The 20,360-nt window shown below is 46.6% G+C and overlaps 12 non-coding genes across 12 annotated transcripts; all 12 read right to left on the bottom strand.

Moving 5' to 3' along the window:
• Positions 1-1,732: 1,732 nt before the first annotated feature.
• On the bottom strand, positions 1,733-1,804 carry TRNAW-CCA (transfer RNA tryptophan (anticodon CCA)). The gene has a single exon. It is a non-coding gene; the product is annotated as a tRNA-Trp (tRNA).
• A 313-nt stretch (positions 1,805-2,117) lies between these two features.
• Positions 2,118-2,191, bottom strand: TRNAN-GUU (transfer RNA asparagine (anticodon GUU)). The gene has a single exon. It is a non-coding gene; the product is annotated as a tRNA-Asn (tRNA).
• A 5,999-nt stretch (positions 2,192-8,190) lies between these two features.
• TRNAW-CCA (transfer RNA tryptophan (anticodon CCA)) lies at positions 8,191-8,262 on the bottom strand. Its single transcript has one exon. It is a non-coding gene; the product is annotated as a tRNA-Trp (tRNA).
• Positions 8,263-10,439: 2,177 nt separating this feature from the next.
• On the bottom strand, positions 10,440-10,511 carry TRNAW-CCA (transfer RNA tryptophan (anticodon CCA)). Its single transcript has one exon. It is a non-coding gene; the product is annotated as a tRNA-Trp (tRNA).
• Positions 10,512-10,824: 313 nt separating this feature from the next.
• On the bottom strand, positions 10,825-10,898 carry TRNAN-GUU (transfer RNA asparagine (anticodon GUU)). Its single transcript has one exon. It is a non-coding gene; the product is annotated as a tRNA-Asn (tRNA).
• Positions 10,899-12,688: 1,790 nt separating this feature from the next.
• On the bottom strand, positions 12,689-12,760 carry TRNAW-CCA (transfer RNA tryptophan (anticodon CCA)). The gene has a single exon. It is a non-coding gene; the product is annotated as a tRNA-Trp (tRNA).
• A 313-nt stretch (positions 12,761-13,073) lies between these two features.
• Positions 13,074-13,147, bottom strand: TRNAN-GUU (transfer RNA asparagine (anticodon GUU)). Its single transcript has one exon. It is a non-coding gene; the product is annotated as a tRNA-Asn (tRNA).
• Positions 13,148-14,937: 1,790 nt separating this feature from the next.
• On the bottom strand, positions 14,938-15,009 carry TRNAW-CCA (transfer RNA tryptophan (anticodon CCA)). The gene has a single exon. It is a non-coding gene; the product is annotated as a tRNA-Trp (tRNA).
• A 2,177-nt stretch (positions 15,010-17,186) lies between these two features.
• On the bottom strand, positions 17,187-17,258 carry TRNAW-CCA (transfer RNA tryptophan (anticodon CCA)). The gene has a single exon. It is a non-coding gene; the product is annotated as a tRNA-Trp (tRNA).
• A 313-nt stretch (positions 17,259-17,571) lies between these two features.
• TRNAN-GUU (transfer RNA asparagine (anticodon GUU)) lies at positions 17,572-17,645 on the bottom strand. The gene has a single exon. It is a non-coding gene; the product is annotated as a tRNA-Asn (tRNA).
• Positions 17,646-19,435: 1,790 nt separating this feature from the next.
• Positions 19,436-19,507, bottom strand: TRNAW-CCA (transfer RNA tryptophan (anticodon CCA)). Its single transcript has one exon. It is a non-coding gene; the product is annotated as a tRNA-Trp (tRNA).
• A 313-nt stretch (positions 19,508-19,820) lies between these two features.
• Positions 19,821-19,894, bottom strand: TRNAN-GUU (transfer RNA asparagine (anticodon GUU)). Its single transcript has one exon. It is a non-coding gene; the product is annotated as a tRNA-Asn (tRNA).
• Between the last annotated feature and the right edge of the window lie 466 nt (positions 19,895-20,360).

The raw sequence follows: 20,360 nt of genomic DNA on the forward strand, positions 1-20,360 counted from the left end.
ACCTGAAAATATTTCTAAAATAGCTCTTTTTCCCACAGCAAATCAGGGTATCAAGCACTTCCCTACCTCCCCTAATCCACAAACACAGGGGATTTAGTAGAGGACAGAGCCCATCAACAGTGCACCAAATGTCCTCTGTGTAGGCATAACTTGCTATGAGGAGAAAGCCACAGTTGCGCACTTGTGTTAAAAGGGGACAGTAGGCTGAACCCAGAGAACACGGGAGAAATGACTCAGGTTTACTGAGTGGAACACTCTGTGTCTTTGTGCCAAAAACAGCAGTGTCTTTTCGGTTAACAGCCGAACGCGCTAACCAATTGCGCCACAGAGACTCACTGGCATGTGTGTTCTGCCTTTGGCCTGATTGATTTGCTATTTTTTTCTGATTGGCAGAAAACCTGAACTTTTTTCTGAAAAAGGCATGCCTCTCTTAGCACTGCAGTGCATTAGACTGCTCCCTTGCTTCCCTGAGTCCCCAAATACACAACCACCCTGGGCACAATAGAAGACACATTCCAGCAGATTTAGCAAGAGTGCACCAAGGATTCTATATGTAGGTACCTTGCTGAGAAGCAAGACCTGCAGTTGCATTCTTCTGTTAAAAGAGGGCAGCAGAGTGCACCAAGAGAACTTGGGGGAAGTAGCTTATGTTAACTACTTGCCATGCTCTTTATAGATCCCTCTGTTTGACTGGGTGAATTCTAATTTCTGGGGTAGAGTAAGCAATTTTTGGATCTAGATGCTGTGCGCAACAGGAATGCTATATACTGCACTGTACTGCTACTGAAAAGTTACCAATTTTACAGGATGTTCAGGTAAGCTTTGTTTCAGAAAACAACTTGCTAGAGGCCCTAGGACAGATTACTGGGACAAAGGAAGAGGGTTTGGGGATTAGCACATCTCCTATGAAAGGTACAGTCACGCCCGAGACAACTCTGAGTGCCTCCTCAAATTCTAAGAAATGCGAACTGGGGTCCTACGCCTTTTATTGCCAGTGGATCTTTGTGTTTCAGACAAATGTGCACGCCTCCCAGAGCCCCTTGCAATGCACTTAGGGAAATGGGGGAAGGTGCTGTGCAACCCTCTCGCTGACAATGTCTCTCTTGTCTATAATGTATCTATGAGAGAGAGAGAAATAGGCAATGCGAGAGTGAAAAAGTAAAATGGAAATGTGTCTACTGAGACCAGTATAAGGGGAAATCCTCACAATCCAGGACCGACAGTTGATTGGGAGGGCGCTTACAGGTTTCCGACACCAGACCGGTACCTGAACTCACAAACCCAAACTGCAAAGTGATGCCCATTGCCACTAGACTGCCGACCCCCTTTCGGGGCCCCAGCATATATCCTTTAGTCACACCTAGAGTTCCCAGGACAGTGCAGCATTCAGCGATTACACGAAAATATTGACAGCGCTAGGAGGCCATGCAAATGGCAGAGGTATGCTTTACAAAGCCCACGTAGCGTGCACAAAACAGCACATCAGTCAGGCCCACTTGAAGAGATGGTAAAGAGGAAATACTTCTGCTGCATCCAGTAAAACATAGAGATTGGCCTGCTTTAAAGGTTGACCATGTCCTTCATGGGTGTCTGTCAATATGATACTTCCCTGCTGCAAAGCTTACATTCGAAACGCCAGAACAACTAGGCCCAGAGCACAAAGATGCAGTCAGGTTGAAATAACGAGATACTGAAGAGCAATTTTGTATTTCAGAGTGGGAAAAAGCAAATATGACCCCGACGTGATTTGAACACGCAACCTTCTGATCTGGAGTCAGACGCGCTACCATTGCGCCACGAGGTCCTTGTGGCAGTCCACCTGGTGTGTCTGATGACAGAATAAAGGTAGGAGACGTACATGCACCTGCAGAGCCTCATTGCTTCTTTAAGTAGACTGGCTAGGATAGCTTCCTTCTGTGCATCAGTACACGCTGCAGCCAAACCCTTCCCATGAAGTCTTGATGTTTATGAATTGAATGGCAAGTTTTGAAAAACTAAAGCAAGCGAGAAGAATTGCTTGCAGTTTATTGGATTTTTTGGACGTCAGCAGACGAGACCTGCGAGAGGTAAACAGAAGTTCATAGTTGGTCATGCTGAATTTTTGAGCCAAAATGCATCGTCCCTGGGTGGGCTTGAGCCACCAACCTTTCGGTTAACAGCCGAACGCGCTAACCGATTGCGCCACAGAGACTCATGCAGTGCTTACACTGGGGCCTGATTGGTATGCTGTTTGCTTATGCTTCCCAGGCAACCTGAAAATATTTCTAAAATAGCTCTATTTCCCACAGCAAATCAGGGTATCAAGCACTTCCCTACCTCCCGTAATCCACAAACACAGGGGATTTAGTAGAGGACAGAGCCCATCAACAGTGCACCAAATGCCCTCTGTGTAGGCATAACTTGCTATGAGGAGAAAGCCACAGTTGCGCACTTGTGTTAAAAGGGGACAGTAGGCTGAACCCAGAGAACACGGGAGAAATGACTCAGGTTTACTGAGTGGAACACTCTGTGTCTTTGTGCCCAAAACAGCAGCGTCTTTTCGGTTAACAGCCGAACGCGCTAACCAATTGCGCCACAGAGACTCACTGGCATGTGTGTTCTGCCTTTGGCCTGATTGCATTGCTATTTTTTTCTGATTGGCAGAAAACCTGAACTTTTTTCTGAAAAAGGCATGCCTCTCTTAGCACTGCAGTGCATTAGACTGCTCCCTTGCTTCCCTGAGTCCCCAAATACACAACCACCTTGGGCACAATAGAAGACACATTGCAGCAGATTTAGCAAGAGTGCACCAAGGATTCTATATGTAGGTACCTTGCTGAGAAGCAAGACCTGCAGTTGCATTCTTCTGTTAAAAGAGGGCAGCAGAGTGCACCAAGAGAACTTGGGGGAAGCAGGGCCGTCACGAGGTGGGTGCAGGGGGGGCAAACTGCCCCGGGCCTCGCGCTTGCTGGGGGCCTCGCGGCCCCCTCTCCTAAGTGGAAGGCAGCACAGTCTCCCATGTCCTTTATTCACACGGGGGACTGTGCTGCCCCTGCAATGATTTTGCTGTTTCTTGTGAAGCCGTTTGGCTCCGCAACAAACAGCAAAATAATGGGAGACAGCAGGGCTCAGAAGTGAGCTCTGCTGCCTCCCGTCATTCAGCTGAAAACGTGGACACGCTGACTGACAAGAGAGGACTCCTCTCCTGTCAGTCAGTGTGTTCACGTTGCTCAGCGTGACCACACTGACTGACAGGAGAGGAGTTCTCTCTTATCAGTCAGTGTGTTCATGTTGTCAGTGTGACCACGCTGACTGATGGGAGAGGAGTTCTCTCTCGTCAGTCAGTGTGTTCAGGTTGCTCAGCGTGACCACACTGACTGACAGGAGAGGAATTCTCTCTTGTCAGTCAGTGTGTTCATGTTGTCAGTGTGACCGCGCTGACTGATGGGAGAGGACTCCTCTCCTGTCAGTCAGTATGTTCATGTCAGCGTGATCATGCTGACTGACAGGAGAGGAGTTCTCTCTTGTCAGTCAGTATGTTCATGTTGTCAGTGTGACCACGCTGACTGATGGGAGAGGAGTTCTCTCTTGTCAGCCAGTGTGTTCATGTTGTCAGTGTGACCACACTGACTGATGGGAGAGGACTCCTCTCCTGTCAGTCAGTATGTTCATGTCAGTGTGATCATGCTGACTGACAGGAGAGGAGTTCTCTCTTGTCAGTCAGTATGTTCATGTTGTCAGTGTGACCACGCTGACTGATGGGAGAGGAGTTCTCTCTTGTCAGTCAGTGTGTTCATGTTGTCAGTGTGACCACACTGACTGATGGGAGAGGACTCCTCTCCTGTCAGTCAGTATGTTCATGTCAGCGTGATCATGCTGACTGACAGGAGAGGAGTTCTCTCTTGTCAGTCAGTGTGTTCAAGTTGCTCAGCATGACCACGCTGACTGACAGGAGAGGAGTTTTCTCTTGTCAGTCAGTGTGTTCATGTTGTCAGTGTGACCACGCTGACTGATGGGAGAGGAGTTCTCTCTCGTCAGTCAGTGTTCACGTTGCTCAGCATGACCATGCTGACTGACAGGAGAGGAGTTCTCTCTTGTCAGTCAGTGTGTTATGTTGTCAGTGTGACCACACTGACTGATGGGAGAGGAGTTCTCTCTTGTCAGTCAGTGTGTTCACGTTGCTCAGCATGACCACGCTGACTGACAGGAGAGTTCTCCTGTCAGTCAGTGTGTTCATCTTGATTAGAGAGGACTCCTCGCTTGTCAATCAGTGTGTTCACGTTGCTCAGCGTGACCACGCTGACTGATGGGAGAGGAGTTCTCTCTTGTCAGTCAGTGTGTTCACGTTGCTCAGCGTGACCACGCTGCCTGATGGGAGAGGAGTTCTCTATTGTCAGTCAGTGTGTTCACATTGCTCAGCGTGACCCCGCTGACTGATGGGAGAGGAGTTCTCTCTTGTCAGGCAGCATGTCTACGTGTCGGCTGCGTGGATGCTTTTTAAGGGTGCATGGAGGTAAGGTGAGTGTTTTTTATTTTAAATTAAAAGTGTGTATGTGTATTTAAATTAAATTAGTATGTATGTATGAATGCATGCGTGCATGTTGATGTTTGTGTCAATGCTGTGTTTGGTTTTATGTATACATGCATGTATGGAGTTGTGTAACTGGTGGTTGAATGCATGGGTGAAAGTGTTTTTTGTGAGTGTGTGTTCAGCACCACCCCTAAATGTAGCCACCCTGGGGGCCACTTCATTAAGGGGTGGGCTCATGGCATCAGAGGTGCACCTAGGCTAAAATGTCAGGGGGGAAAGGGGACTAATACTTCAAATGTTGGGAGAGGTGCTAACGTCAGTAGCTGTGAGGAAGGGGCAAACTTCCTTGTGTGGGGGCACCTAAAATCTTTCCACTTTTCGAATGAGACTATTCTGGTGAAGCTTCAATGTTACAAGCAGCTACCTCTTGCCTTCATTTCTGAAACATCACACTTAAGGACTGCTGTGAGAATGAGATGTCTCATGTCACCACTTCCCTTCTAATCACTCCCCTAGCATGCAAGTGCTAACCCCACATCACAATTTCAATTACCTAAAAGTGTATGGATATGAATGCAGGTGCTAACAGTGAAATGACTTCTCATGGCCATGCTTATCCCTATGGCATTCTCACCCAGTCCCTGTCCTCCCCACCCAAAACAACTCCTCACTGGAACTCTTTGGGCTAGCTTTAAACATGGCTAGCCATCAAACTTTGCCCTCAATGTGCCTGCAAGTGTTTCCTCAAAGGAGTCTTCTAAGAGTTCATGACTTCATTGGAGTTGTAAACACGTAACTGGTGTAATAAAAATGTCTTAATCAGGTCTGCTTTTGGCCACTCAATTTAAAAACACCCTGCATGTCTTTTGCTGAAATTCTTTTAAAAATAAGCATTGGCAAAGCCAACAGTTTTGGCTTATGTATAAGTATTAGGCATTTACGAGGCACTGCTATTAGCTGCTCAGGTACTCAAACCATTTTGCACTGGCACTATCAATGGCCAGCTAATACCAATACAGAAGTGCCTTTGCCATGCCTACACAAATGCCCAAACTGTTAGCATTGCCAGTGCTCTTTTTGCTTTACCCTTGATGCACAGGACTATGCATCAAGGTTAAAGCAAACATACTACTTGGCTAAATTGGCCCACTTTGAATGTAGGCCAATCTAGCCAGTAATAACACTTATGGTACACAGTCAGCCTGGATATACTTTCTGTGGCATGGCATTTTTACTGGTTGGGAATCCGTACATGGTAATAATGGCACATATTGATGCAGCCTGCTTCAACATAATTAGAACAACCAGCATGAATATATTTTTATACTAGCATATCTCGATTGGAAAGGCGGCATGAAATGTATTGGAAAATGTTCCTATGCACAATTTGTGATTTGCAACTATTGGGAATTTCCATGTGCTTCCATACAAAACCAATTGCAAACTGTGTGGATTTCTACCCAATTTTGCAAAGAAAGTGCTATAAAATGCATACTTTTAACCCAATGTTTCAAACATTTTCTTGGGAGTGAGAACCCCCCCCCCAAGCCACCCTTTGGTTTGGGCTCCCTCACTGTGCTCTGTTGATCCTGACTAATTGGAACAAACATTTAAGCCTCTTAAGTTCAGAAATGTACCAGCCTCCACTGTACATCATTTGTCACTGTGTATGGTGTGTGTTTTAATGCGCAAACAGGGGCAGGGTGCTCCTTAATTATATGATATGGCATTTATAACGTGCCTGTACGCAAGTGTTTCTAGGCGCGACAAGGCAAGGAGGGAGAAACAAAAGAGTAGGACAAAACACAGATCTTACTAGGCCTTGTGTCATTCAGATCGTACAAGAGCAGGGAATGGGGAGGGGAGAAGTGCCGAGGGTGGGGTAGGATGCAGAAGTGCAGGAACAAAGTAGAAACAAGAGTGCAGCCAACTGGTGGCAAGTGTGAGTACTCATAAGTGTAGCCAACGGGTGGACAATACGAGCAAGAGCGGGGACTGTAGGGTTACAGATACAACAGATACAGACCACAAGTGCAGGGGAGCCAAGAGGCAGTGCGGGATTGCAATAGGACGAACAGGCAGGGACCTGAGCCCGAATTCAGAGCTTGACCAGGTGACCAGTGCATGGATCAGGCAGGTGATCAGCAAGGGAGAGGAAGAAAGAAGGCAGAAGCAAATAAACAGGTCTTGGGGTGCTTCCGGAACCGGAGATGGTGCTCCTCGTTTTTAGCGAGGCAGGGAGGCTGTTTCCAGAGGGAGGCCCCAGCCGAAGAAAGAGATCTGCCCTCAACTCTTTGCTTGGAAAAGTGATTGACCCTCAGAGAATTGGAGGTGGCGCAGTGGAGAGCTCATGCCATCTTATATATATTTATTCATATGATAAAAAAGTTAGTCTGGCATGAACCTTTCTTCAGTAGAGAAAGTAGTACTAAACCACATTTGGGATCCTGCACACAAACTCAAGGGTAGATTTCTCAAGTCTCCTGTGTGCGGATATGCCGCCGCTGGCCGAGTGCAAAAAACTGTAAGGGGGCCTCACCAAATGTTTTGCCCCGGGCCTCACCACATCTTCTGACAGCCCTGGGGGGAAGTAGCTTATGTTAACTACTTGCCATGCTCTTTATAGATCCCTCTGTTTGACTGGGTGAATTCTAATTTCTGGGGTAGAGTAAGCAATTTTTGGATCTAGATGCTGTGCGCAACAGGAATGCTATATACTGCACTGTACTGCTACTGAAAAGTTACCAATTTTACAGGATGTTCAGGTAAGCTTTGTTTCAGAAAACAACTTGCTAGAGGCACTAAGACAGATTACTGGGACAAAGGAAGAGGGTTTGGGGATTAGCACATCTCCTATGAAAGGTACAGTCACGCCCAAGACAACTCTGAGTGTCACCTCAAATTCTAAGAAATGCAAACTAGGGACCTACGCTTTTTATTGCCAGTGGATCTTTGTGTTTCAGACAAATGTGCACGCCTCCCAGAGCCCCTTGCAATGCACTTAGGGAAATGGGGGAAGGTGCTGTGCAACCCTCTCGCTGACAATGTCTCTCTTGTCTATAATGTATCTATGAGAGAGAGAGAAATAGGCAATGCGAGAGTGAAAAAGTAAAATGGAAATGTGTCTACTGAGACCAGTATAAGGGGAAATCCTCACAATCCAGGACCGACAGTTGATTGGGAGGGCGCTTACAGGTTTCCGACACCAGACCGGTACCTGAACTCACAAACCCAAACTGCAAAGTGATGGGCATTGCCACTAGACTGCCGACCCCCTTTCGGGGCCCCAGCATATATCCTTTAGTCACACCTAGAGTTCCCAGGACAGTGCAGCATTCAGCGATTACACGAAAATATTGACAGCGCTAGGAGGCCATGCAAATGGCAGAGGTATGCTTTACAAAGCCCACGTAGCGTGCACAAAACAGCACATCAGTCAGGCCCACTTGAAGAGATGGTAAAGAGGAAATACTTCTGCTGCATCCAGTAAAACATAGAGATTGGCCTGCTTTAAAGGTTGACCATGTCCTTCATGGGTGTCTGTCAATATGATACTTCCCTGCTGCAAAGCTTACATTCGAAACGCCAGAACAACTAGGCCCAGAGCACAAAGATGCAGTCAGGTTGAAAAACGAGATACTGAAGAGCAATTTTGTATTTCAGAGTGGGAAAAGCAAGTATGACCCCGATGTGATTTGAACACGCAACCTTCTGATCTGGAGTCAGACGCGCTACCATTGCGCCACGAGGTCCATGCGGCACTCCACCTGGTGTGTCTGATGACAGAATAAAGGTAGGAGACGTACATGCACGTGCAGAGCCTCATTGCTTCTTTAAGTAGACTGGCTAGGATAGCTTCCTTCTGTGCATCAGTACACGCTGCAGCCAAACCCTTCCCATGAAGTCTTGATGTTTATGAATTGAATGGCAAGTTTTGAAAAACTAAAGCAAGCGAGAAGAATTGCTTGCAGTTTATTGGATTTTTTGGACGTCAGCAGACGAGACCTGCGAGAGGTAAACAGAAGTCCATAGTTGGTCATGCTGAATTTTTGAGCCAAAATGCATCGTCCCTGGGTAGGCTTGAGCCACCAACCTTTCGGTTAACAGCCGAACGCGCTAACCGATTGCGCCACAGAGACTCATGCAGTGCTTACACTGGGGCCTGATTGGTGTGCTGTTTGCTTATGCTTCCCAGGCAACCTGAAAATATTTCTAAAATAGCTCTATTTCCCACAGCAAATCAGGGTATCAAGCACTTCCCTACCTCCCCTAATCCACAAACACAGGGGATTTAGTAGAGGACAGAGCCCATCAACAGTGCACCAAATGTCCTCTGTGTAGGCATAACTTGCTATGAGGAGAAAGCCACAGTTGCGCACTTGTGTTAAAAGGGGACAGTAGGCTGAACCCAGAGAACACGGGAGAAATGACTCAGGTTTACTGAGTGGAACACTCTGTGTCTTTGTGCCAAAAACAGCAGCGTCTTTTCGGTTAACAGCCGAACGCGCTAACCAATTGTGCCACAGAGACTCACTGGCATGTGTGTTCTGCCTTTGGCCTGATTGCATTGCTATTTTTTTCTGATTGGCAGAAAACCTGAACTTTTTTCTGAAAAAGGCATGCCTCTCTTAGCACTGCAGTCCATTAGACTGCTCCCTTGCTTCCCTGAGTCCCCAAATACACAACCACCTTGGGCACAATAGAAGACACATTCCAGCAGATTTAGCAAGAGTGCACCAAGGTTTCTATATGTAGGTACCTTGCTGAGAAGCAAGACCTGCAGTTGCATTCTTCTGTTAAAAGAGGGCAGCAGAGTGCACCAAGAGAACTTGGGGGAAGTAGCTTATGTTAACTACTTGCCATGATCTTTATAGATCCCTCTATTTGACTGGGTGAATTCTAATTTCTGGGGTAGAGTAAGCAATTTTTGGATCTAGATGCTGTGCGCAACAGGAATGCTATATACTGCACTGTACTGCTACTGAAAAGTTACCAATTTTACAGGATGTTCAGGTAAGCTTTGTTTCAGAAAACAACTTGCTAGAGGCCCTAGGACAGATTACTGGGACAAAGGAAGAGGGTTTTGGGATTAGCACATCTCCTATGAAAGGTACAGTCACGCCCGAGACAACTCTGAGTGCCTCCTCAAATTCTAAGAAATGCGAACTGGGGTCCTACGCCTTTTATTGCCAGTGGTTCTTTGTGTTTCAGACAAATGTGCACGCCTCCCAGAGCCCCATGCAGTGCACTTAGGGAAATGGGGGAAGGTGCTGTGCAACCCTCTCACTGACAATGTCTCTCTTGTCTATAATGTATCTATGAGAGAGAGAGAAATAGGCAATACGAGAGTGAAAAAGTAAAATGGAAATGTGTCTACTGAGACCAGTATAAGGGGAAATCCTCACAATCCAGGACCGACAGTTGATTGGGAGGGCGCTTACAGGTTTCCGACACCAGACCGGTACCTGAACTCACAAACCCAAACTGCAAAGTGATGGGCATTGCCACTAGACTGCCGACCCCCTTTCGGGGCCCCAACATATATCCTTTAGTCACACCTAGAGTTCCCAGGACAGTGCAGCATTCAGCGATTACACGAAAATATTGACAGCGCTAGGAGGCCATGCAAATGGCAGAGGTATGCTTTACAAAGCCCACATAGCGTGCACAAAACAGCACATCAGTCAGGCCCACTTGAAGAGATGGTAAAGAGGAAATACTTCTGCTGCATCCAGTAAAACATAGAGATTGGCCTGCTTTAAAGGTTGACCATGTCCTTCATGGGTGTCTGTCAATATGATACTTCCCTGCTGCAAAGCTTACATTCGAAACGCCAGAACAACTAGGCCCAGAGCATAAAGATGCAGTCAGGTTGAAATAACGAGATACTGAAGAGCAATTTTGTATTTCAGAGTGGGAAAAGCAAATATGACCCTGACGTGATTTGAACACGCAACTTTCTGATCTGGAGTCAGACGCGCTACCATTGCGCCACGAGGTCCTTGTGGCAGTCCACCTGGTGTGTCTGATGACAGAATAAAGGTAGGAGACGTACATGCACCTGCAGAGCCTCATTGCTTCTTTAAGTAGACTGGCTAGGATAGCTTCCTTCTGTGCATCAGTACACGCTGCAGCCAAACCCTTCCCATGAAGTCTTGATGTTTATGAATTGAATGGCAAGTTTTGAAAAACTAAAGCAAGCGAGAAGAATTGCTTACAGTTTATTGGATTTTTTGGACGTCAGCAGACGAGACCTGCGAGAGTTAAACAGAAGTTCATAGTTGGTCATGCTGAATTTTTGAGCCAAAATGCATCGTCCCTGGGTGGGCTTGAACCACCATCCTTTCGGTTAACAGCCGAACGCGCTAACCGATTGCGCCACAGAGACTCATGCAGTGCTTACACTGGGGCGTGATTGGTGTGCTGTTTGCTTATGCTTCCCAGGCAACCTGAAAATATTTCTAAAATAGCTCTATTTCCCACAGCAAATCAGGGTATCAAGCACTTCCCTACCTCCCCTAATCCACAAACACAGGGGATTTAGTAGAGGACAGAGCCCATCAACAGTGCACCAAATGTCCTCTGTGTAGGCATAACTTGCTATGAGGAGAAAGCCACAGTTGCGCACTTGTGTTAAAAGGGGACAGTAGGCTGAACCCAGAGAACACGGGAGAAATGACTCAGGTTTACTGAGTGGAACACTCTGTGTCTTTGTGCCAAAAACAGCAGCGTCTTTTCGGTTAACAGCCGAACGCGCTAACCATTTGTGCCACAGAGACTCACTGGCATGTGTGTTCTGCCTTTGGCCTGATTGCATTGCTATTTTTTTCTGATTTGCAGAAAACCTGAACTTTTTTCTGAAAAAGGCATGCTTCTCTTAGCACTGCAGTGCATTAGACTGCTCCCTTGCTTCCCTGAGTCCCCAAATACACAACCACCTTGGGCACAATAGAAGACACATTCCAGCAGATTTAGCAAGAGTGCACCAAGGTTTCTATATGTAGGTACCTTGCTGAGAAGCAAGACCTGCAGTTGCATTCTTCTGTTAAAAGAGGGCAGCAGAGTGCACCAAGAGAACTTGGGGGAAGTAGCTTATGTTAACTACTTGCCATGCTCTTTATAGATCCCTCTGTTTGACTGGGTGAATTCTAATTTCTGGGGTAGAGTAAGCAATTTTTGGATCTAGATGCTGTGCGCAACAGGAATGCTATATACTGCACTGTACTGCTACTGAAAAGTTACCAATTTTACAGGATGTTCAGGTAAGCTTTGTTTCAGAAAACAACTTGCTAGAGGCACTAAGACAGATTACTGGGACAAAGGAAGAGGGTTTGGGGATTAGCACATCTCCTATGAAAGGTACAGTCACGCCCGAGACAACTCATAGTGTCACCTCAAATTCTAAGAAATGCAAACTAGGGACCTACGCTTTTTATTGCCAGTGGATCTTTGTGTTTCAGACAAATGTGCACGCCTCCCAGAGCCCCTTGCAATGCACTTAGGGAAAGGGGGGAAGGTGCTGTGAAGCCCTCTCGCTGACAATGTCTCTCTTGTCTATAATGTAACTATGACAGAGAGAGAAATAGGCAATGCGAGAGTGAAAAAGTAAAATGGAAATGTGTCTACTGAGACCAGTATAAGGGGAAATCCTCACAATCCTGGACCGACAGTTGATTGGGAGGGCGCTTACAGGTTTCCGACACCAGACCGGTACCTGAACTCACAAACCCAAACTGCAAAGTGATGGGCATTGCCACTAGACTGCCGACCCCCTTTCGGGGCCCCAGCATATATCCTTTAGTCACACCTAGAGTTCCCAGGTCAGTGCAGCATTCAGCGATTACACGAAAATATTGACAGCGCTAGGAGGCCATGCAAATGGCAGAGGTATGTTTTACAAAGCCCACGTAGCGTGCACAAAACAGCACATCAGTCAGGCCCACTTGAAGAGATGGTAAAGAGGAAATACTTCTGCTGCATCCAGTAAAACATAGAGATTGGCCTGCTTTAAAGGTTGACCATGTCCTTCATGGGTGTCTGTCAATATGATACTTCCCTGCTGCAAAGCTTACATTCGAAACGCCAGAACAACTAGGCCCAGAGCACAAAGATGCAGTCAGGTTGAAATAACGAGATACTGAAGAGCAATTTTGTATTTCAGAGTGGGAAAAGCAAACATGACCCCGACGTGATTTGAACACGCAACCTTCTGATCTGGAGTCAGATGCGCTACCATTGCGCCACAAGGTCCTTGTGGCAGTCCACCTGGTGTGTCTGATGACAGAATGAAGGTAGGAGACGTACATGCACCTGCAGAGCCTCATTGCTTCTTTAGGTAGACTGGCTAGGATAGCTTCCTTCTGTGCATCAGTACACGCTGCAGCCAAACCCTTCCCATGAAGTCTTGATGTTTATGAATTGAATGGCAAGTTTTGAAAAACTAAAGCAAGCGAGAAGAATTGCTTGCAGTTTATTGGATTTTTTGGACGTCAGCAGACGAGACCTGCGAGAGGTAAACAGAAGTCCATAGTTGGTCATGCTGAATTTTTGAGCCAAAATGCATCGTCCCTGGGTGGGCTTGAACCACCAACCTTTCGGTTAACAGCCGAACGCGCTAACCGATTGCGCCACAGAGACTCATGCAGTGCTTACACTGGGGCCTGATTGGTGTGCTGTTTGCTTATGCTTCCCAGGCAACCTGAAAATATTTCTAAAATAGCTCTATTTCCCACAGCAAATCAGGGTATCAAGCACTTCCCTACCTCCACTAATCCACTAACACAGGGGATTTAGTAGAGGACAGAGCCCATCAACAGTGCACCAAATGTCCTCTGTGTAGGCATAACTTGCTATGAGGAGAAAGCCACAGTTGCGCAATTGTGTTAAAAGGGGACAGTAGGCTGAACCAAGAGAACACGGGAGAAATGACTCAGGTTTACAGAGTGGAACACTCTGTGTCTTTGTGCCAAAAACAGCAGCGTCTTTTCGGTTAACAGCTGAACGGGCTAACCAATTGCGCCACAGAGACTCACTGGCATGTGTGTTCTGCCTTTGGCCTGATTGCATTGCTATTTTTTTCTGATTGGCAGAAAACCTGAACTTTTTTCTGAAAAAGGCATGCCTCTCTTAGCACTGCAGTGCATTAGACTGCTCCCTTGCTTCCCTGAGTCCCCAAATACACAACCACCTTGGGCACAATAGAAGACACATTCCAGCAGATTTAGCAAGAGTGCACCAAGGTTTCTATATGTAGGTACCTTGCTGAGAAGCAAGACCTGCAGTTGCATTCTTCTGTTAAAAGAGGGCAGCAGAGTGCACCAAGAGAACTTGGGGGAAGTAGCTTATGTTAACTACTTGCCATGATCTTTATAGATCCCTCTGTTTGACTGGGTGAATTCTAATTTCTGGGGTAGAGTAAGCAATTTTTGGATCTAGATGCTGTGCGCAACAGGAATGCTATATACTGCACTGTACTGCTACTGAAAAGTTACCAATTTTACAGGATGTTCAGGTAAGCTTTGTTTCAGAAAACAACTTGCTAGAGGTCCTAGGACAGATTACTGGGACAAAGGAAGAGGGTTTGGGGATTAGCACATCTCCAATGAAAGGTACAGTCACGCCCAAGACAACTCTGAGTGTCACCTCAAATTCTAAGAAATGCAAACTAGGGACCTACGCTTTTTATTGCCAGTGGATCTTTGTGTTTCAGACAAATGTGCACGCCTCCTAGAGCCCCTTGCAATGCACTTAGGGAAATGGGGGAAGGTGCTGTGAAGCCCTCTCGCTGACAATGTCTCTCTTGTCTATAATGTATCTATGAGAGAGAGAGAAATAGGCAATGCGAGAGTGAAAAAGTAAAATGGAAATGTGTCTACTGAGACCAGTATAAGGGGAAATCCTCACAATCCAGGACCGACAGTTGATTGGGAGGGCGCTTACAGTTTTCTGACACCAGACCGGTACCTGAACTCACAAACCCAAACTGCAAAGTGATGCCCATTGCCACTAGACTGCCGACCCCGTTTCGGGGCCCCAGCATATTTCCTTTAGTCACACCTAGAGTTCCCAGGACAGTGCAGCATTCAGCGATTACACGAAAATATTGACAGCGCTAGGAGGCCATGCAAATGGCAGAGGTATGCTTAACAAAGCCCACGTAGCGTGCACAAAACAGCACATCAGTCAGGCCCACTTGAAGAGATGGTAAAGAGGAAATACTTCTGCTGCATCCAGTAAAACATAGAGATTGGCCTGCTTTAAAGGTTGACCATGTCCTTCAAGGGTGTCTGTCAATATGATACTTCCCTGCTGCAAAGTTTACATTCGAAACGCCAGAACAACTAGGCCCAGAGCACAAAGATGCAGTCAGGTTGAAATAACGAGATACTGAAGAGCAATTTTATATTTCAGAGTGGGAAAAGCAAATATGCCCCCGACGTGATTTGAACACGCAACCTTCTGATCTGGAGTCAGACGCGCTACCATTGCGCCACGAGGTCCTTGTGGCAATCCACCTGGTGTGTCTGATGACAGAATAAAGGTAGGAGACGTACATGCACCCGCAGAGCCTCATTGCTTCTTTAAGTAGACTGGCTAGGATAGCTTCCTTCTGTGCATCAGTACACGCTGCAGCCAAACCCTTCCCATGAAGTCTTGATGTTTATGAATTGAATGGCAAGTTTTGAAAAACTAAAGCAAGCGAGAAGAATTGCTTGCAGTTTATTGGATTTTTTGGACGTCAGCAGACGAGACCTGCGAGAGGTAAACAGAAGTCCATAGTTGGTCACGCTGAATTTTTGAGCCAAAATGCACCGTCCCTGGGTGGGCTTGAACCACCAACCTTTCGGTTAACAGCCGAGCGCGCTAACCGATTGGGCCACAGAGACTCATGCAGTTTTTACACAGGGGCCTGATTGGTGTGCTGTTTGCTTATGCTTCCCAGGCAACCTGAAAATATTTCTAAAATAGCTCTTTTTCCCACAGCAAATCAGGGTATCAAGCACTTCCCTACCTCCCCTAATCCACAAACACAGGGGATTTAGTAGAGGACAGAGCCCATCAACAGTGCACCAAATGCCCTCTGTGTAGGCATAACTTGCTATGAGGAGAAAGCCACAGTTGCGCACTTGTGTTAAAAGGGGACAGTAGGCTGAACCCAGAGAACACGGGAGAAATGACTCAGGTTTACTGAGTGGAACACTCTGTGTCTTTGTGCCCAAAACAGCAGCGTCTTTTCGGTTAACAGCCGAACGCGCTAACCAATTGCGCCACAGAGACTCACTGGCATGTGTGTTCTGCCTTTGGCCTGATTGCATTGCTATTTTTTTCTGATTGGCAGAAAACCTGAACTTTTTTCTGAAAAAGGCATGCCTCTCTTAGCACTGCAGTGCATTAGACTGCTCCCTTGCTTCCCTGAGTCCCCAAATACACAACCACCTTGGGCACAATAGAAGACACATTCCAGCAGATTTAGCAAGAGTGCACCAAGGATTCTATATGTAGGTACCTTGCTGAGAAGCAAGACCTGCAGTTGCATTCTTCTGTTAAAAGAGGGCAGCAGAGTGCACCAAGAGAACTTGGGGGAAGTAGCTTATGTTAACTACTTGCCATGCTCTTTATAGATCCCTCTGTTTGACTGGGTGAATTCTAATTTCTGGGGTAGAGTAAGCAATTTTTGGATCTAGATGCTGTGCGCAACAGGAATGCTATATACTGCACTTTACTGCTACTGAAAAGTTACCAATTTTACAGGATGTTCAGGTAAGCTTTGTTTCAGAAAACAACTTGCTAGAGGCACTAAAACAGATTACTGGGACAAAGGAAGAGGGTTTGGGGATTAGCACATCTCCTATGAAAGGTACAGTCACGCCCGAGACAACTCTGAGTGTCACCTCAAATTCTAAGAAATGCAAACTAGGGACCTACGCTTTTTATTGCCAGTGGATCTTTGTGTTTCAGACAAATGTGCACGCCTCCCAGAGCCCCTTGCAATGCACTTAGGGAAATGGGGGAAGGTGCTGTGAAGCCCTCTCGCTGACAATGTCTCTCTTGTCTATAATGTAACTATGAGAGAGAGAGAAATAGGCAATGCGAGAGTGAAAAAGTAAAATGGAAATGTGTCTACTGAGACCAGTATAAGGGGAAATCCTCACAATCCAGGACCGACAGTTGATTGGGAGGGCGCTTACAGGTTTCCGACACCAGACCGGTACCTGAACTCACAAACCCAAACTGCAAAGTGATGGGCATTGCCAATAGACTGCCGACCCCCTTTCGGGGCCCCAACATATATCCTTTAGTCACACCTAGAGTTCCCAGGACAGTGCAGCATTCAGCGATTACACGAAAATATTGACAGCGCTAGGAGGCCATGCAAATGGCAGAGGTATGCTTTACAAAGCCCACGTAGCGTGCACAAAACAGCACATCAGTCAGGCCCACTTGAAGAGATGGTAAAGAGAAAATACTTCTGCTGCATCCAGTAAAACATAGAGATTGGCCTGCTTTAAAGGTTGACCATGTCCTTCATGGGTGTCTGTCAATATGATACTTCCCTGCTGTAAAGCTTACATACGAAACGCCAGAACCACTAGGCCCAGAGCACAAAGATGCAGTCAGGTTGAAATAACGAGATACTGAAGAGCAATTTTGTATTTCAGAGAGGGAAAAGGAAGTATGACCCCGACGTGATTTGAACACACAACTTTCTGATCTGGAGTCAGACGCGCTACCATTGCGCCACGAGGTCCTTGCGGCAGTCCACCTGGTGTGTCTGATGACAGAATAAAGGTAGGAGACGTACATGCACCTGCAGAGCCTCATTGCTTCTTTAAGTAGACTGGCTAGGATAGCTTCCTTCTGTGCATCAGTACACGCTGCAGCCAAACCCTTCCCATGAAGTCTTGATGTTTATGAATTGAATGGCAAGTTTTGAAAAACTAAAGCAAGCGAGAAGAATTGCTTACAGTTTATTGGATTTTTTGGACGTCAGCAGACGAGACCTGCGAGAGATAAACAGAAGTTCATAGTTGGTCATGCTGAATTTTTGAGCCAAAATGCATCGTCCCTGGGTGGGCTTGAACCACCAACCTTTTGGTTAACAGCCGAACGCGCTAACCGATTGCGCCACAGAGACTCATGCAGTGCTTACACTGGGGCCTGATTGGTGTGCTGTTTGCTTATGCTTCCCAGGCAACCTGAAAATATTTCTAAAATAGCTCTATTTCCCACAGCAAATCAGGGTATCAAGCACTTCCCTACCTCCCCTAATCCACAAACACAGGGGATTTAGTAGAGGACAGAGCCCATCAACAGTGCACCAAATGTCCTCTGTGTAGGCATAACTTGCAATGAGGAGAAAGCCACAGTTGCGCACTTGTGTTAAAAGGGGACAGTAGGCTGAACCCAGAGAACACGGGAGAAATGACTCAGGTTTACTGAGTGGAACACTCTGTGTCTTTGTGCCAAAAACAGCAGCGTCTTTTCGGTTAACAGCCGAACGCGCTAACCAATTGCGCCACAGAGACTCACTGGCATGTGTGTTCTGCCTTTGGCCTGATTGCATTGCTATTTTTTTCTGATTGGCAGAAAACCTGAACTTTTTTCTGAAAAAGGCATGCCTCTCTTAGCACTGCAGTGCATTAGACTGCTCCCTTGCTTCCCTGAATCCCCAAATACACAACCACCCTGGGCACAATAGAAGACACATTCCAGCAGATTTAGCAAGAGTGCACCAAGGATTCTATATGTAGGTACCTTGCTGAGAAGCAAGACCTGCAGTTGCATTCTTCTGTTAAAAGAGGGCAGCAGAGTGCACCAAGAGAACTTGGGGGAAGTAGCTTATGTTAACTACTTGCCATGCTCTTTATAGATCCCTCTGTTTGACTGGGGAATTCTAATTTCTGTGGTAGAGTAAGCAATTTTTGGATCTAGATGCTGTGCGCAACAGGAATGCTATATACTGCACTGTACTGCTACTGAAAAGTTACCAATTTTACAGGATGTTCAGGTAAGCTTTGTTTCAGAAAACAACTTGCTAGAGGCCCTAGGACAGATTACTGGGACAAAGGAAGAGGGTTTGGGGATTAGCACATCTCCTATGAAAGGTACAGTCACGCCCGAGACAACTCTGAGTGCCTCCTCAAATTCTAAGAAATGCGAACTGGGGTCCTACGCCTTTTATTGCCAGTGGATCTTTGTGTTTCAGACAAATGTGCACGCCTCCCAGAGCCCCTTGCAATGCACTTAGGGAAATGGGGGAAGGTGCTGTGCAACCCTCTCGCTGACAATGTCTCTCTTGTCTATAATGTATCTATGAGAGAGAGAGAAATAGGCAATGCGAGAGTGAAAAAGTAAAATGGAAATGTGTCTACTGAGACCAGTATAAGGGGAAATCCTCACAATCCAGGACCGACAGTTGATTGGGAGGGCGCTTACAGGTTTCCGACACCAGACCGGTACCTGAACTCACAAACCCAAACTGCAAAGTGATGCCCATTGCCACTAGACTGCCGACCCCCTTTCGGGGCCCCAGCATATATCCTTTAGTCACACCTAGAGTTCCCAGGACAGTGCAGCATTCAGCGATTACACGAAAATATTGACAGCGCTAGGAAGCCATGCAAATGGCAGAGGTATGCTTTACAAAGCCCACGTAGCGTGCACAAAACAGCACATCAGTCAGGCCCACTTGAAGAGATGGTAAAGAGGAAATACTTCTGCTGCATCCAGTAAAACATAGAGATTGGCCTGCTTTAAAGGTTGACCATGTCCTTCATGGGTGTCTGTCAATATGATACTTCCCTGCTGCAAAGTTTACATTCGAAACGCTAGAACAACTAGGCCCAGAGCACAAAGATGCAGTCAGGTGGAAATAACGAGATACTGAAGAGCAATTTTGTATTTCAGAGTGGGAAAAAGCAAATATGACCCCGACGTGATTTGAACACGCAACCTTCTGATCTGGAGTCAGACGCGCTACCATTGCGCCACGAGGTCCTTGTGGCAGTCCGCCTGGTGTGTCTGATGACAGAATAAAGGTAGGAGACGTACATGCACCTGCAGAGCCTCATTGCTTCTTTAAGTAGACTGGCTAGGATAGCTTCCTTCTCTGCATCAGTACACGCTGCAGCCAAACCCTTCCCATGAAGTCTTGATGTTTATGAATTGAATGGCAAGTTTTGAAAAACTAAAGCAAGCGAGAAGAATTGCTTGCAGTTTATTGGATTTTTTGGACGTCAGCAGACGAGACCTGCGAGAGTTAAACAGAAGTTCATAGTTGGTCATGCTGAATTTTTGAGCCAAAATGCACCGTCCCCGGGTGGGCTTGAACCACCAACCTTTCGGTTAACAGCCGAACGCGCTAACCGATTGCGCCACAGAGACTCATGCAGTGCTTACACTGGGGCCTGATTGGTGTGCTGTTTGCTTATGCTCCCCAGGCAACCTGAAAATATTTCTAAAATAGCTCTATTTCCCACAGCAAATCAGGGTATCAAGCACTTCCCTACCTCCCGTAATCCACAAACACAGGGGATTTAGTAGAGGACAGAGCCCATCAACAGTGCACCAAATGCCCTCTGTGTAGGCATAACTTGCTATGAAGAGAAAGCCACAGTTGCGCACTTGTGTTAAAAGGGGACAGTAGGCTGAACCCAGAGAACACGGGAGAAATGACTCAGGTTTACTGAGTGGAACACTCTGTGTCTTTGTGCCCAAAACAGCAGCGTCTTTTTGGTTAACAGCCGAACGCGCTAACCAATTGCGCCACAGAGACTCACTGGCATGTGTGTTCTGCCTTTGGCCTGATTGCATTGCTATTTTTTTCTGAATGGCAGAAAACCTGAACTTT

The sequence above is a fragment of the Ambystoma mexicanum genome, chromosome 11, assembly GCF_040938575.1.
Source record: "Ambystoma mexicanum isolate Mex_15411 chromosome 11, UKY_AmexF1_1, whole genome shotgun sequence".
In the NCBI taxonomy this organism is placed as follows: Eukaryota; Metazoa; Chordata; class Amphibia; order Caudata; family Ambystomatidae; genus Ambystoma; species Ambystoma mexicanum.